This window comes from Coffea eugenioides, chromosome 7, assembly GCF_003713205.1.
Source record: "Coffea eugenioides isolate CCC68of chromosome 7, Ceug_1.0, whole genome shotgun sequence".
Taxonomy (NCBI): domain Eukaryota; kingdom Viridiplantae; phylum Streptophyta; class Magnoliopsida; order Gentianales; family Rubiaceae; genus Coffea; species Coffea eugenioides.
The window spans coordinates 25,147,752-25,161,943 of record NC_040041.1 but is presented as its reverse complement, the minus strand read 5'-3'; positions in this window follow the sequence as shown (position 1 = coordinate 25,161,943).

The following is a 14,192-nucleotide window of genomic DNA, read 5'->3' as shown; positions in this document are numbered from 1 at the left end:
CCATTAAGAGTGCCATGTGTCGCGACCCGATTGGATGGTTGACTTGCCTAACTTTCTTACCTTTACTAAAAGAACAATTTTGACCCAAAATCATCTCCTATTTTCATCCTCTTGGCCGAACCCATTAGGGAGAAAAAAGAAAGAGAGCTTCAACTTTCATCTTCCATTTCTTGCTTATAACTTGAAATCCAACCAATTAAATCTCGAATTTGTCCACTAAAGTGACTTGCTAAAGGAGTTTCAAGGTCTTGGTGGACTTGTTTTGGAAATAAAAACCCTAAGTTATCATCTTTCTTGAGGTGTCAAGGTACTTTGCTTACAAACTTCCTCTTTACTTCAATTAATTAATAAGTAGTGGCTTATAGTTGTTATAGATGCTACTTTGTGGAAGATTTCATGGATTAAAGTGGAGTTAGCTAAATTTCTGATTTTTTGGGGATTTTTCTGTTTTCATATGATGATTATGGTTGGCCTTGGATTGATGGTTCTAAATTGTGTTAAATGGATCTCTTGTGCGTTAATTGTGGTTATTTGCGGAAAATTTCAGTTTTAGGGTTCCAATCTGCCCTGTTCTGACCAGCTTTATTAGTGCATGTTAGAGGCCGAATCAGGCTTAGGTTAAAACATGAAAGTTGTAGAAAATGATGTTAACTAGCTGCCTACAAAATTTCACCTCAATTGGAACACTGTAGCCCATGAAATGACCGAAATACCCTTGACTGCCCATGAACCCTGTTTCGCGGGCAGATTTCTGTTTTCGTGGGGATTTCCATTTTTTACCATGAAAATGCATGATTTAGCTTTGGAGGTCTTCATAAGAAATGTAGGTATATGTTTTGGATTCAAAACGCCATAAGATTCGTTTCAATCCAATAAGTGTAGCTTCAGTTGTGTTTATTGTGCCGAAAGGTGTATTTTATAGTTTATGATGTGTATGTGGTTGATTTGAGATGAATTGGTGTTGCTTGCAGGATGGAAAAGTAAGGAAATGTAGGGGATATGCTGTCCAATTTTCTAGGCCGTTTGGTTCCTTTAAGTTTGAGTTGCCTTTTGGTAGAAGTGAAGGGCTTTTGGGTCGTTCAAGCCCTAGGTCCTCTCGTATCTTTTCGTTCCAAAATCACGCTTTTGCACCCTTGCATTCGTAGTTCATTTGGTTAGGCATACGACTCATAGTTGAGTTTCATTTGTGAATGTAGTTCCCATAGGAATCATAATTGTTTACTTTGATCATTTTAGGATGTGCTGGTGATCCAGGAAGTACTTCGGGGGGAAACGTTTGAATTTGTTTTACTTGAACTGGTGAGTGTACCACTCCCCTCATTTGTTGCTTAACTTGGTTTCTGCATTGCAATCTGGGATTTGAATGACTATACTATCTGTTTATTCTGGTTGAGACGAGGGTGTACTTTATCGCACTCGTTCTCTTGCCTGTCTGTATGCCTATTTACTGTGTGCAATCTCTTATCTGTATCTGAGTTTGTTCGGACGTCGTTTGGAGGCTGGTATCCAATGGCCTTTCTATGATCTCTGAGCTCAACACCTGTGGCTAGTTACTCGAGTCGGGCCGGCAAGGGCCTGGTCGATTAAATAACGAACCACGGTAGTCTGTTTCTAGGAATCTTTGGGTATTGAGACTCTTGATTCCGGTATACTCAAGTATTACCACTTCTATTTTTGTTGAGGTGTTCGGGCCCGGTAGGGGGTAAGTTTGGTGGACGAAATTTGGTGTAAAGTGGGGTTCTACGGACATGGTTATTCTTCATATGTTGACGGAGAGTTAACGGGTTTGGATCAAGTACTGCAACCGGGAATTTTGGGCTCCTGAGAGCCACCTGTATCCTTTCTATCTAAGGTGTTTGTTTATTTCTTTATTTGAGTTGCATATGTGACTAATTGAATATGAAGTTCCATGATTCTTAATTACTATTATTTTGGTACCTCATTGAGCATAAGCTCACCCCCTTCCCGTTATCTTTGTTTTCCTTACAGGGAACCACATTTCGAACCGTGATTTTGAGAAAAGGGTTGAGCTAGTGTAAACGTTCTTTTGTTAGCTCTTGTGTAATCAAAACCCTAATTGTCTTTTAATTAAGTATCACGCTTTTAATTGTAAAGTTTTCAATGAATGTATATAAGTGTTTTATCATGTACATTAAGTGTATTCATTTGAGATGGTACCGTTGCGTTTGTTGAGATGCTACTTGTAATTATTGGATGATCGGACAAGCGCGGCATTTGAACAAGGAACGAAATTTCTGGCGGGAACTGTTCACCGAATCCGGCCGTGTATCCGGCCAGTTCTTGGCCAGATATCTGGCCGGATTAGCAGGGGTTTTGAAAAATTTTGGGTTACTCACTGCCTCAAATCCGGCCAGCGATCCGGCCGGAAATCCGGCCATATCTTGGTTGGATTGTGATGTGTCCGCTTTCCATTTGCATTTTTGTCTTCATTTTCGTTACCATGGTACCTTACGGTGTAGAACTCATGTTTCTCAACTTAGTGGTCTTCGATTGATTGTTCTCTTGGGGATTCAATTGTGCGCTATATCGGGTTTGTGTGATGCGACTCCGTAGTCCTGGCGAGAGTTGGGCAGGCAGTCCGCCGAACCCTTTGGTTCGCCTTAGGGTGAGGTGGGGCCGTCACAATTTTACTTGAAAATTTGCCCGATTGTTTCGAATTAATAGAATTAGCAATATTTCCTAATTGGTCTTGCATATCCCTAATCATGATCATCATATTGCTTATGCTTGTTTTAACATCATCAAATCTTTCTTTTGTTTTATGATCATGTTTTTCAAAATTGACTTCCAAAGTTGCAAAATGTAACTCAAGTGGCCTTTTTGAAAAATTGTATGAATTGATAGGTTTTCATAAATTTGATTGGTCTTTTCACCCTAAATTTGGATAATTTTTCCAACTGGGGTTGTAAGTATTTGAAAAAGGATTATTTTGATGTGGCCGATTATAGTTGCCAACATTATGAACTTGCTCTATATAAAAACAATTAATACTATCATGATTACCACAACATGTTGAACAATAAGCAACACTTACATGAGAATTTCATCCACCTCCCCCTTCTTTACTTAGCAACCTCTCAACATTATTCATACGAGAATTTAACATATTTTCTAATTTAGCACTTAAAAAGTTGAGTGTCAATTGCGTACATACTGACTGCTCTTCTTGAATTATCTCTTTCATTTACCCATTGATAGTTGTTAGAAATCATTTCCTCTATCGAATCTTGAGTATCATCGATTGATTTTCCCATTAAAGCTCTACAGATGGTGGCATCTATGTTGATTTTGGTTGGATAGTTGAGTCCATTATAGAAATTTTGAACAACCAACTAATCAGGGAGACCATGGTGAGGATATCGTCTTTGAAGATCTTTGAATTTCTTTCATATTTCATATAACGAACCACCTTCATTTTGAGTAAAAATTGTGATATCCATACGAAATTTAGCCATTTTTTCAAGAGGAAAATATTTATTTAAGAATACTTTTGTCAACTCATTCCAAGAAGTGAAAGTATTAGGTGCATAAGAATTAAACCATACCTTTGCTTTATCACAAAGTGAAAAAGGAAACAACCTTAATTTAATTGCATCATCACTTACTCCATTTATTTTGATTGTACCACATAAGTCCATGAAGTAAGCCAAATGAGTGTTAGGATCCTCCGTTGCATTTCGTCCAAATTGACTTTGTTGAACCATTTGGATGAGTGAGGGCTTGATTTCAAAGTTGTTTGCATTAATTGCTGGCCTTGCAATGCTAGTTTGTGCTCCCGATTCATTTGGCAAGGCATAATCCCTTCAAGGTCTTGGCCTTTGCTCATTCATTTCGATGGACGTTTCACCTATACTTTCCACCTCAATTTGCTCTTGTTGGGCTTCTTTCTCTTCTTACCGTGTTTAATTTTTTAAGGCAAATTATACTTTTGGTGACGAAGTTAGTACCTACAAATAACCAAATCACAACTAAAATATAGAAACTATAAAATTATCAAAATAAAGAGAAAATAGTGAAGTCTAGATTACTAAAACTTGCTTTAACTCTAGTGTTACACCTAAGTTCCTGGCACACTATAAATTTTAAAATCTTATTACCCTATTTTGCAAAGTGCATGGTTCATTTATTGAATATAGGGATAATAGGTGTTGATCCCACATGAACTTAGAAATTGGCAATCACTTGAATTTAATCACTTATTTTATTATCTAGATAATCAAAATTTAAGACAACAAAAACAAAGAAAGTTAATTAGGCAATACAACCAACCATGAAAGATGTTAGTTTAGGCGGTACAACTGGCCACAAATGTTAGAAGTTAGTTAGACAGTACAACTGGTCATATAGCAAAAGTAATAAATATAAAGCTGGCCATTAGGTAGTAAAACCAACCAATAGGCGGTAGGTTGCAAAAAAGTAAATAAAAATAAAAACAAGTTAGATTAGAATTTATTAATGATCAAATGAGAGTATCCTAGGGATTATGTCAGGCCCTTGTTACGTCAAGATCAGAAGTTAGTTAAATTAATTATGTCCAAAAGTATGTCCTTGCTTTCGCCAATGGACATTTAAGAGAAACCGCTTTGGCTAATTCCTCTAGAAGTCTGGTAATGAATTATTTTCTCCTTTAATGAATTCTATATCAAAATAAAAAACAGATAAAATAGCTTGCCATCTAGCAAATATTTGTTTTGAAACTATATTTTGAACATCTTTTTGTAAAATCTCTTTTACAGATTTACAGTCTATTCTTATTAAAAATTTCTTGTTATATAAATCATCCTGAAATTTTGATATACATAAGACTATTGATAAAATTTCTTTTTTAATTGTTGAATAATTCTTTTGAGGATCAGACCAGGTTCCTGAATGAAATCTAACTAACTCTTCTTTTGACTCTTCTAATTTTTGTTTTAATATTCCCCCATATCCTAATTCTGATGCATCTGTTTCGACTATCATGAATGCTTTAGGATGTGGTAAACATAAACATGGCAAGGATTAAACTTTTTCTTTTAAAAATTTTATTTTTTGAGTATGTTCTTCTGTCCATGGCTTTGGATTTTTCTTTAATCTATTAAATAATATAGAACATTCTTGTCTTAATTTGGGAAAGAAATCTGCTATATAATTTAAGCATCCTAAAAATCTTTGTAATTGATTTTTATCTTTTATTTCATCTGGAAATTTAGAAGTAAATTCTAAAGCTCTATTGATTGGTTTTATTGTTCCTTGGTATATGTCATGTCCTAAAAATCTTATTTTTGTTTGGAATAATTTCATTTTTGGTGCAGAAACTACTAATCCATTTTTCTTTACTATTTTTAAAAGTATATTTAAATGTTTAAAATGTTGTTCTAATGATTCAGAAAATATTAATACATCATCAATATAAACTATACTAAATGAACTATAAGGATTAAAAATGTCATTCATTATATTTTGAAATTCTGATGGTGCATTTTTTAATCCAAATGGCATTACATTCCACTCATAATGTCCAAAGGGTGTTGTAAATGCTGTTTTGTATCTATCTTTTGGAGTTATTAATATCTGCCAATATCCTGATTTTAAATCAAATTTTGAAAATATCTTTGCTTTAAATAGTCGATTAAGCAAATCTTTTTTATTGGGGATTGGATATCTAATCCATTGCAATACTTTATTTAATGGTTTATAATTTATTACTAGTCTTGGAATTCCTCGTTCTTTTTCTGCTTGATTCATGACATAAAATGCAGCACAACTCCATGGTGATTTAGAAGGGGTTATTAATTTTTTATCCAATAAGGCTTTTATTTCTTTTTTACAAAATTCTAGTAATTCAAAATTCATTTGTATAGGTCTAGCCTTTGTTGGAATATTTTTTTCATTGAATCCTGTTTCATAGGGTAATTCTACCATATGTTGTTTTCTATCCCAAAAAGCATTAGGAATATCAGCACATACTTCTTGTTGTAATAATTTTTCCATTTCTAAAATTCTTTTTTGTATCTTCTCTTCTTTTAATTGTTCCTCAATTTTTAAATAAGATTTTTCTTCTTTAATATAATTTATTTGTTGTTTTACTTTAGTAATACTATTTATTGTTTTATAAATAGAAGAGGTTTGTAATATTTGTAATTCTCTTTGTTTTACTGGGGTAAGAAATCTAAATATAACCGTTTTTCCCATTATATTTATTGAAATTCCTTCATGATTTACAAAAAATGGATATATTTGAATTAAAAAGGGTGTTCCTAATATTACATCACAATTTATATCTTTTACAATTATAAAATTATGTCTAATACAATATTCATTATTACATATTGATCCTTTTGTAAATTTATATGTTACTTGTAAATTTTTTCCATTTGCTGCCATTAATGTTTCTTTTGTTTTTTCACAATATTTAGTAGGAATTATTCCTTCTTTAATACAACTTGTATCAGCTCCACTATCTATTAGAGCTACATATGTTTCTTTAAAATCTTCAACTGTAATAGTTACTAAAGCAAACCATTTTTGAAATGTCATTCTTTCTATAATATTTATATATTGAAGTTCATTTGTAGGTTTTTTTGATATATTTATTTCTTCTGTTTTAGAATTAGAAGTTGAAGGCTGATTTTCTAATAATGTTAATTTGGCTTCTATTTCTAAATATTTTGTTTTTAAATCTATAATCTCTTTCTGTAATTGTTTTACTTGTATTTTTAAATTATTTATTTCTGTTTGAAGATCTTTAGTAGTTTCTTTTTTCATTATATTTATATTTGGATATTTATCTATCAATTTCGAAATACTAAAAGGTTCTATTATTTTTGGCATTTTATCTTCTTGAATGATTAAACTTTTTAATCTTTCTAAATATTCCTTTTTTGCTATTGGATCTTCTATCTTTTCTATCATATCTAATAAAAATTCTTTATCTTCTTTTTTAGTTATTACATTTATATACTTTGGAGTACTCATACAATTACAATTTTCTTCACTTTCTGAACTAGATATATCATTATAATAATCTTTTTCAGTACTTAGATCTTTTTCATTTATCAATAAATTTATTAATTTATTTTTAATTTCTTCATCATCTGCACAGATTTCTGTAATTTTTTCCCTTAATCTGCATTTGTTTGCTTTATGTCCTATTTTTCCACATTTGTAACAAACTATTTTTCTTTTAATAAATTTTCTCTTCTTTTCTGGTTTATCTTCTTTAGGTCTTTTATATTTTGTTTTCTTAGTATATTTTTTAATTTTCTTTTTGTATGCTGATGGTGATTTAATTCTTTTAATTCCAAATGCATCACAAAATGATCCTACTTCCTTGGTTTTAGAACCATATTTTATTTGTAATCTTAATTCTGAACATAACATTAATCCTTCTTTTTTGACAAATGCAAATAATTGCCCAAAAGTAATATTTTCAAATGAAATTACATCTGTTCCCATTTCAAAGTCTAAATATGCAGTCGTAATGTGGCTCTGATACCACTTCTACCCAGGCTGCTATCTATGAATGATTGCATAGAAAAGTAATAGTCTTAATATAAATGGACTTACAAGAATATTGAGTGAGAGTAGACAACGGAAGCTTGATAGATGCAAAACCTTGAATCTTCTATATTGAATATAAAAAGTAGAGATGCTTGAATACAAAGGAGTGGTTGAACTTGAAAAGGATGATTACAAAGTAGGGAGATTTTAACTGATCTATGGTCGATGATTTCGCCGATGCCTTTCTTCTGAATTTGGATTCTATTTATAGAGGCTCGGGACTTCTCATTTCATCTTCATTTGAATTTCATTTGTCTTTTGGGTCGACACTTTATTTGTGGCCGACATCTTTTTCAAAAGTCATTTGGATCTTGTCCGCATGGTCCTCCGAAAGGATCGAAAGTAGATTCGGATGATTCTGCTGACTCGTCAATTTTGGTGGTTTCTTCTTTCTTATCCTGCTTTTGCAAATAGTCCAAATATTCTTTGAGTAGTCTCGGATCTTGAATCATCTTTTTCATCAAAAAGTCATTTGAACTTGCCTCGGTATCTTTTTCTTTTTCTTTCTTTATTGGAGTAGTTGTTGGGGTAGATGCCATAGTGGTTGGAGTAGGTGGAGAAGTTGTTGTAGTAGGTACCGTAGTGGTTGGAGTAGGTAGCTGTTTGGTCCACTTGAGTTTGTCCCCGGTTGTTAGGAATCTGATGACATTTACTTGATCTCCAAATTCCTGATTGAATCCTGTCCACCATTTAATTTTGAATTCTCTGACCAATGACATTGGAAGTGGCTTTTCTAATTCTTGATGAATCTTAAAACTCCAGCAAAAGATCCATGGAACTTTAAACTCCATATGAAATAGAATTGGCCTTGTATATTCTTCCCCCTTTAGTGCAGAATATACCAATTATTTGAGATGTAATTTAGGTATTCAATTTTTTACCAAGATTTCAAAATTTGTTGGTATACTGAAATAGTTTCTTTTAAGTATGTGGTGTGAATTTGAGGTGAATTGGAGGAAGTTTGATGAAGAAATTTGAAGAGCTCTTGAGTTGTTTTTCTTGCTTGATAGCCGGCCAAATGAGAGAGCAAGAGAGAGGGATTTTGGTCTGAAATGAGGCTTCCAAAGGAAGCTTAATGGTTAAGTATTGGGTGCATAAAAGTCAACCGCAAATAGTGCACGTACGCGCGTGTTTTGTGCTCGATTCCTCTTAAGTTTGTTGCACTAGTGCACTAAACTTCTAATGCACTTACATTCATATCATCATTATTCACTCTTAGTAGTCCCAAAATAAAAGTCTTAGGTCCTTCAATTAATCACGCGCGTAAAAACGCGTACTTCCAATTTATACGCGATAGAGCGAAATCTCTAAGAAATTCTTATAACGATAGTATTACTAACTAATAATTGAGCACTTAAGCATAAAATACCTATTTGAAGACTAATGTACAAGTCTCCAATTTTTCAAACTTATTGTATCCTCGATTCAATTATTCATTCCAATCGCGTATTCACTATTTTCACTTAACGAGCCTTCAGAAAATAAATTTTGAAACGAGCCACTCTAAAAATATAAGTAAATCATAGATCAATGTAATTTGGTCTCAAGAGGTTAGAACATAATATTCGGGGTAAATGGCCAAGTAAATAATTAAATGAGCTAGAATTTAGAGTTTAAAATTAGATAAATTTTGTGAGTCTTTACACAATGTCACTCGCAAGCTTCCCAACCGGTCGCTAACATCCCAGCTGATTAGCCAATAAAATCCAAAGAAGTCCAAAGCACAAGGGGGGTTAAGTGGGTATTTCTAAACAATGAGGGGGTTTCGTCTCCATTTCCCTAACCACACGGGTTTACTATATTTTATCCAAAAGAAACAAATGCAATATGTGAGTAACTACTTTTACCATGTTTCCTATGCAAATCTAACAAATGTATGCACATTCATACAAGTATATATATGGAATGAGATAAAAGTTGGTTTGGATCATCCGAACTGAAGACACGTTCAGATCCCATGCCAAACACGACACCTGTCTCCCTATTGCATTTAAAGAATATTTTAACTAAAAACTTATTTGCATGTGTGGACAAAAACTTTGTCTACCATCTAACGGACTTCTAAACCTCTTAAACGTTTTCCTAAAGTTCATCCTCCAGAAAAAAGTGTTCTCTTTTGTCTCTCCCTCTCTCCCTTTTTTTGGTTTTCATTAAATTTAAAGGAAACAATATTTTGTTGTCATTTTTTCTTTCCCAAAGAAACACATGAAAAAATTTATAAATTTCACAATAACTTGAACAGAAATTTAAAAGGTAACACCAGAGTATTATTTTTACATTGGAAACAAAATTGTTACTACTGCTTATTTAAGACTATTGCTTACTGGTTTTATTAACTTATTCTTAAATGTCATTTTAGATGCCAAATATAATTTCCTGTTTTGTAGAAAATAAAAAATCACCCAATAGTTATAGATAAATTGAGAATAATAGAAAATTAAAGATGTCAGTGGAGCACATGATTGAATTCTCTTTCCAAAATTAACAATTGTACACCAAATACACAAAATCAATCAAAAAGTCCCGTATAGAGCTTGGGTCTCTAACACAGCACTCCAACCTCTGGTAGTACACTTGTAAATGTTTCATTTGAAGCCTCAATCAGAAGTTCCTAATCATGTGAAAAAATGATATCACAACAATGCTATCAAACAAAGCACTGACTACATTCAGAATAAGAGAACAAAAATAGTACCTTACATTAACTTGAGAATTAAGTCGAGGAAGTCTCAAGGATAGTCAGACCAAGTGCTCTTGTCCCTATATAGTTAACTAACATTGAAGACATAAATAAACAAAGGCACATCAACTTCTATGAGTAATGTATCATTTTCTATACCTAATTTAAAGTCAATGAAGAATTCAAGGTGGATAATCCACTACTTTCATGATCTCTGGACAAAAAAAAACAAAATTAAAAGTTATATTGAAAGATACAAAGTAATAAGAACATATATAGAGAAGTCATGTTAACCGTTTTTGTTTCTTGGCAGGACAACCAATTTATTGCGTCCCAACTCTTGACAATTACTACATTTTCTTTTCTTCCCAAATTGACTTTCTTTAGGGTGTTTCTCTCTCAAAGATTTAGGGCGGCCTCTTGAAGTAACTTGAATTGGATTTTTCAACTCAAACGTAATATGGCTACTCACTTGAAGATCATTACTTTCTTGAACAACATTAGTAGCCAAATCACATCCTATTTGCTCTTCATTCTTACTATCCATAGCTAAGAGATCTCCACGAACCTTTTTACAGCCCAATTAAGATAATTATACTTTTCTCTTGAACCATATCCCAACTCCAAAACCTCTAAAAATTCTATTATCAGATTTTTTCTCATGTATGTAAAGGGTTCTTCTTCTAAGTTAACCCCAGGGACATCCCAAATATCATGAGTTTTAGCTTGAATGGTCCATCTATCCAAGATATACTGTTTAGGGAAGGAAGCAACCATAGATTTTTTTCACAAATATTGCGAGAATATGCCTGCACAGAATTCCACAAAATTCAAACATATGACATGTGCAAGTAGAGGTGGCAAAACGGGTGATTTGGGCGGGTTTGGATTGGGTAAAATGGGTAATGGGTATAAGTGAGTCAACCCATTTATATCCATTTAATTAGATGGGTATAAATGGGTAAGTCAAAAAATGAGTTGGGTAACCCAATTATCCATTTATAACCCATTTATTCTAATTTTTTACAAGCTCATATAAATTCATTTTGTAAACTAAATTATCAATTTATACCATTTTACACCCATCATTAATTTTAAATATTTACTTATTATGCCAAATAAGTTTAATTATCAATTTTTTTTCCTTCCGCATGCCATGTTGCAAAATTACATATTATTTAATAATTGAACAATGAGAATCTAAAAATTTGGACTAAATAATAACAAAAAAATTTAATCCAAAACTTTGAACCCCTAGTATTTTTTCGTTTATAAATTTAAAATTTCATTTGAAAAGGTAAGAAAGGAATCTAAAATTTGTCATAAATTGATGATGCTAAAAAATGATCAAATTAATAAATTACAAGGAAATAAAGCGATAAGATAAAACCAACAAATAAATATAATAAATAAAACAAAAATACTTAACATCAAAAATAGTTAAAAATCCTTATGAAGACTAGCAATCACTTCATTTAGCATACAAATAAAGACAAATTTTCAATAAATACGAATAACAAGCGACTTAAAAAAACTGAAAATTTTCTCTCAAAAAAACAACTTAAAAGAAGGAGGTTTAGAAGTATCTTACCAAATAGAGAAGAAACTGAAACTCAAAACCGGTAAATATACGGAGCTTCGTAAGAGAATTGCGCAACTAAAATTTCGTCGCATTTGTTTCACCAGCTGATCATGATTTCAAAGTCTCAAGTTCTCCTCTCTCTTATTAGCTCTCTGCTTCCTTCTTTTCAAAAATTTCCCTCGTTTCTTGCTTACGCTGCCAACTCACGAGTCACGACCGATTCTTCTAGAGCGAGGATTTCACTTGGTTTTTATTTTTCTAGAGCAGGAATGTCAGTTAAATGGGTTAAATGGGTTAGATGGGTTACCCAATTAAACCCATTTAATAAATGGGTTTAATTGGGTAACCCATTTATATCCATATATAAAAATTTAATGTACCCATATCCAGTTATTAATGGGCGGGTATGGGTAAAATTAATTAAATGGTTTTATTTGACACCTCTATGTGCAAGTAGCTTTATTTTGTGAAATATCAAGATTAACAACATTGGCTGGATTTTCCATTCCAATATGCACTACATTGTATATCTTTCTTGTTCCATCAATGCCAGACTTCGAGCCCTTATAATTTTGGCTAAGAAAAAGTCCATCCTGGAATTTCAAAAACATTTTTCTTGTGTAGATTTTTGCTACCTCAACTTCAATACCATAACAAGTTTTCATAATGGGGTTAGAGTTCTTTGTCTTGACATCTTTTTCCTTCTCTTTAAGATATCTTGAATTCAGTGCCTTCTCATATATATTGATAGACAAAATCACTAACCAACATACTAGAACGGACAAAACCCTTGAAAAATTTATTCATACTTTCGCTTCTTTGTGTGGTAGACATACCGGAGTACACCTACCCATTGCATATAACCAAGTTCTAAGAAACCATACATATGACTCAAAAGTTTCATTCACAAGTAAGGCACAACCAAACATAACTGATTGATAATGGTGATTCACTCCAGTAAAAAGGAACAAAAGGCATGCCATAACGATTTGTCAAATATGTAGCATCAAAAGTCACAGCATCTCCAAAATATGTATAAGCTAATCTTGATCTTGTATCTGCCCAAAAGCAATTCTGCATACATTTATTTTTATCTACTTCAATGGCATAAAAGAACCCTGGACTTTTAGCTTGAGTTTCTTGAAAATACATGTGCATCCTCTGTGCATCCCCTTCTTTAAGTAATTTTTGCCTTTCATTGCCTAAGTAGGATTGAATATCAGATGAAGTGCAACCAACATTACTTTCACCACCACATTTGCTCACCCAAGAATGACATTATTTTTCTTGTGGGCACACCAACTTCATTAAGTATATTGACAAGACTTTTTTGAGTAGGTGTTATAGTTCAATGCCCACGGAGAAGCCGCGTACTTCTTGGTGTTGTTAAATCGTGGTTATGTTGATCGAAAAATCTGCTCACTACCCACTTTTCTTCTTCATTTAATTTTAAACTCATTATAGCCTTGTATCCTACTCTAGTTATTGCATGAACTACACCAGTTTGATCGTCATCCTTTTTTGTAGTTTTTCTTTTCCCTTCTCTTGAACAAACATAATCAACTCCAATCAGTGTTTTATCTTTACGGGAATGTCGAGTGTGATTCTTCCGTATACTAAAACCTTTCCAAGCTGAATATGTCTTGTAACATGCTTGAGCTTCATCTAAATTATCAAACGTCATGCCTTCACAAGGCTCACGAGGAATGTTGCGCAAATTTGGACCATTAGAACACAAAATTGAACCATCATTGCAATCGGAATCTTGAATTGGACCTTCAATTGAACCATTAGAACACAAATTCAAATCATCATTGCAACCAAAATTAATCTCCAATTCCATCCCGTGACACAAAAAAAGTATTTTAAAAGTTAACCAAATTTGAAGACAATGAAAACCGTTCCTATATTACTGGAGAAATGGTTAATCAGGATTATTTCCTAAAGAACATTCCTATTTTGCATACTATATTTTACAACTTTTACTTACAAACACATACAAATAACATAAGGGTTGCTTACATTATTTCCTAAAAAACATTCCTATTTTGCATACTATAATTTACAACTTTTACTTACAAACACATACAAATAACATAAGGGTTGCTTACAGTATAATACAAAAGTTTCAAAACCAACAAGAAATAAACTTGTTTGCATGAACACCATAATGATCATACACCAAAATCAAAACATTTTGGTTCATAAAAAAAATTATATTTTGAACTTTTCTTTTTTTATGGTTTTACGAAAGTAAAAACCCTACCCATGGGTTTTACACATAAATTCCAAGAATCTACATGTTTTCTGTTAAACTTTTGAGATTTCTATTGAGATCTAAGTAAAAGAGTACAACAATTTTTTTTA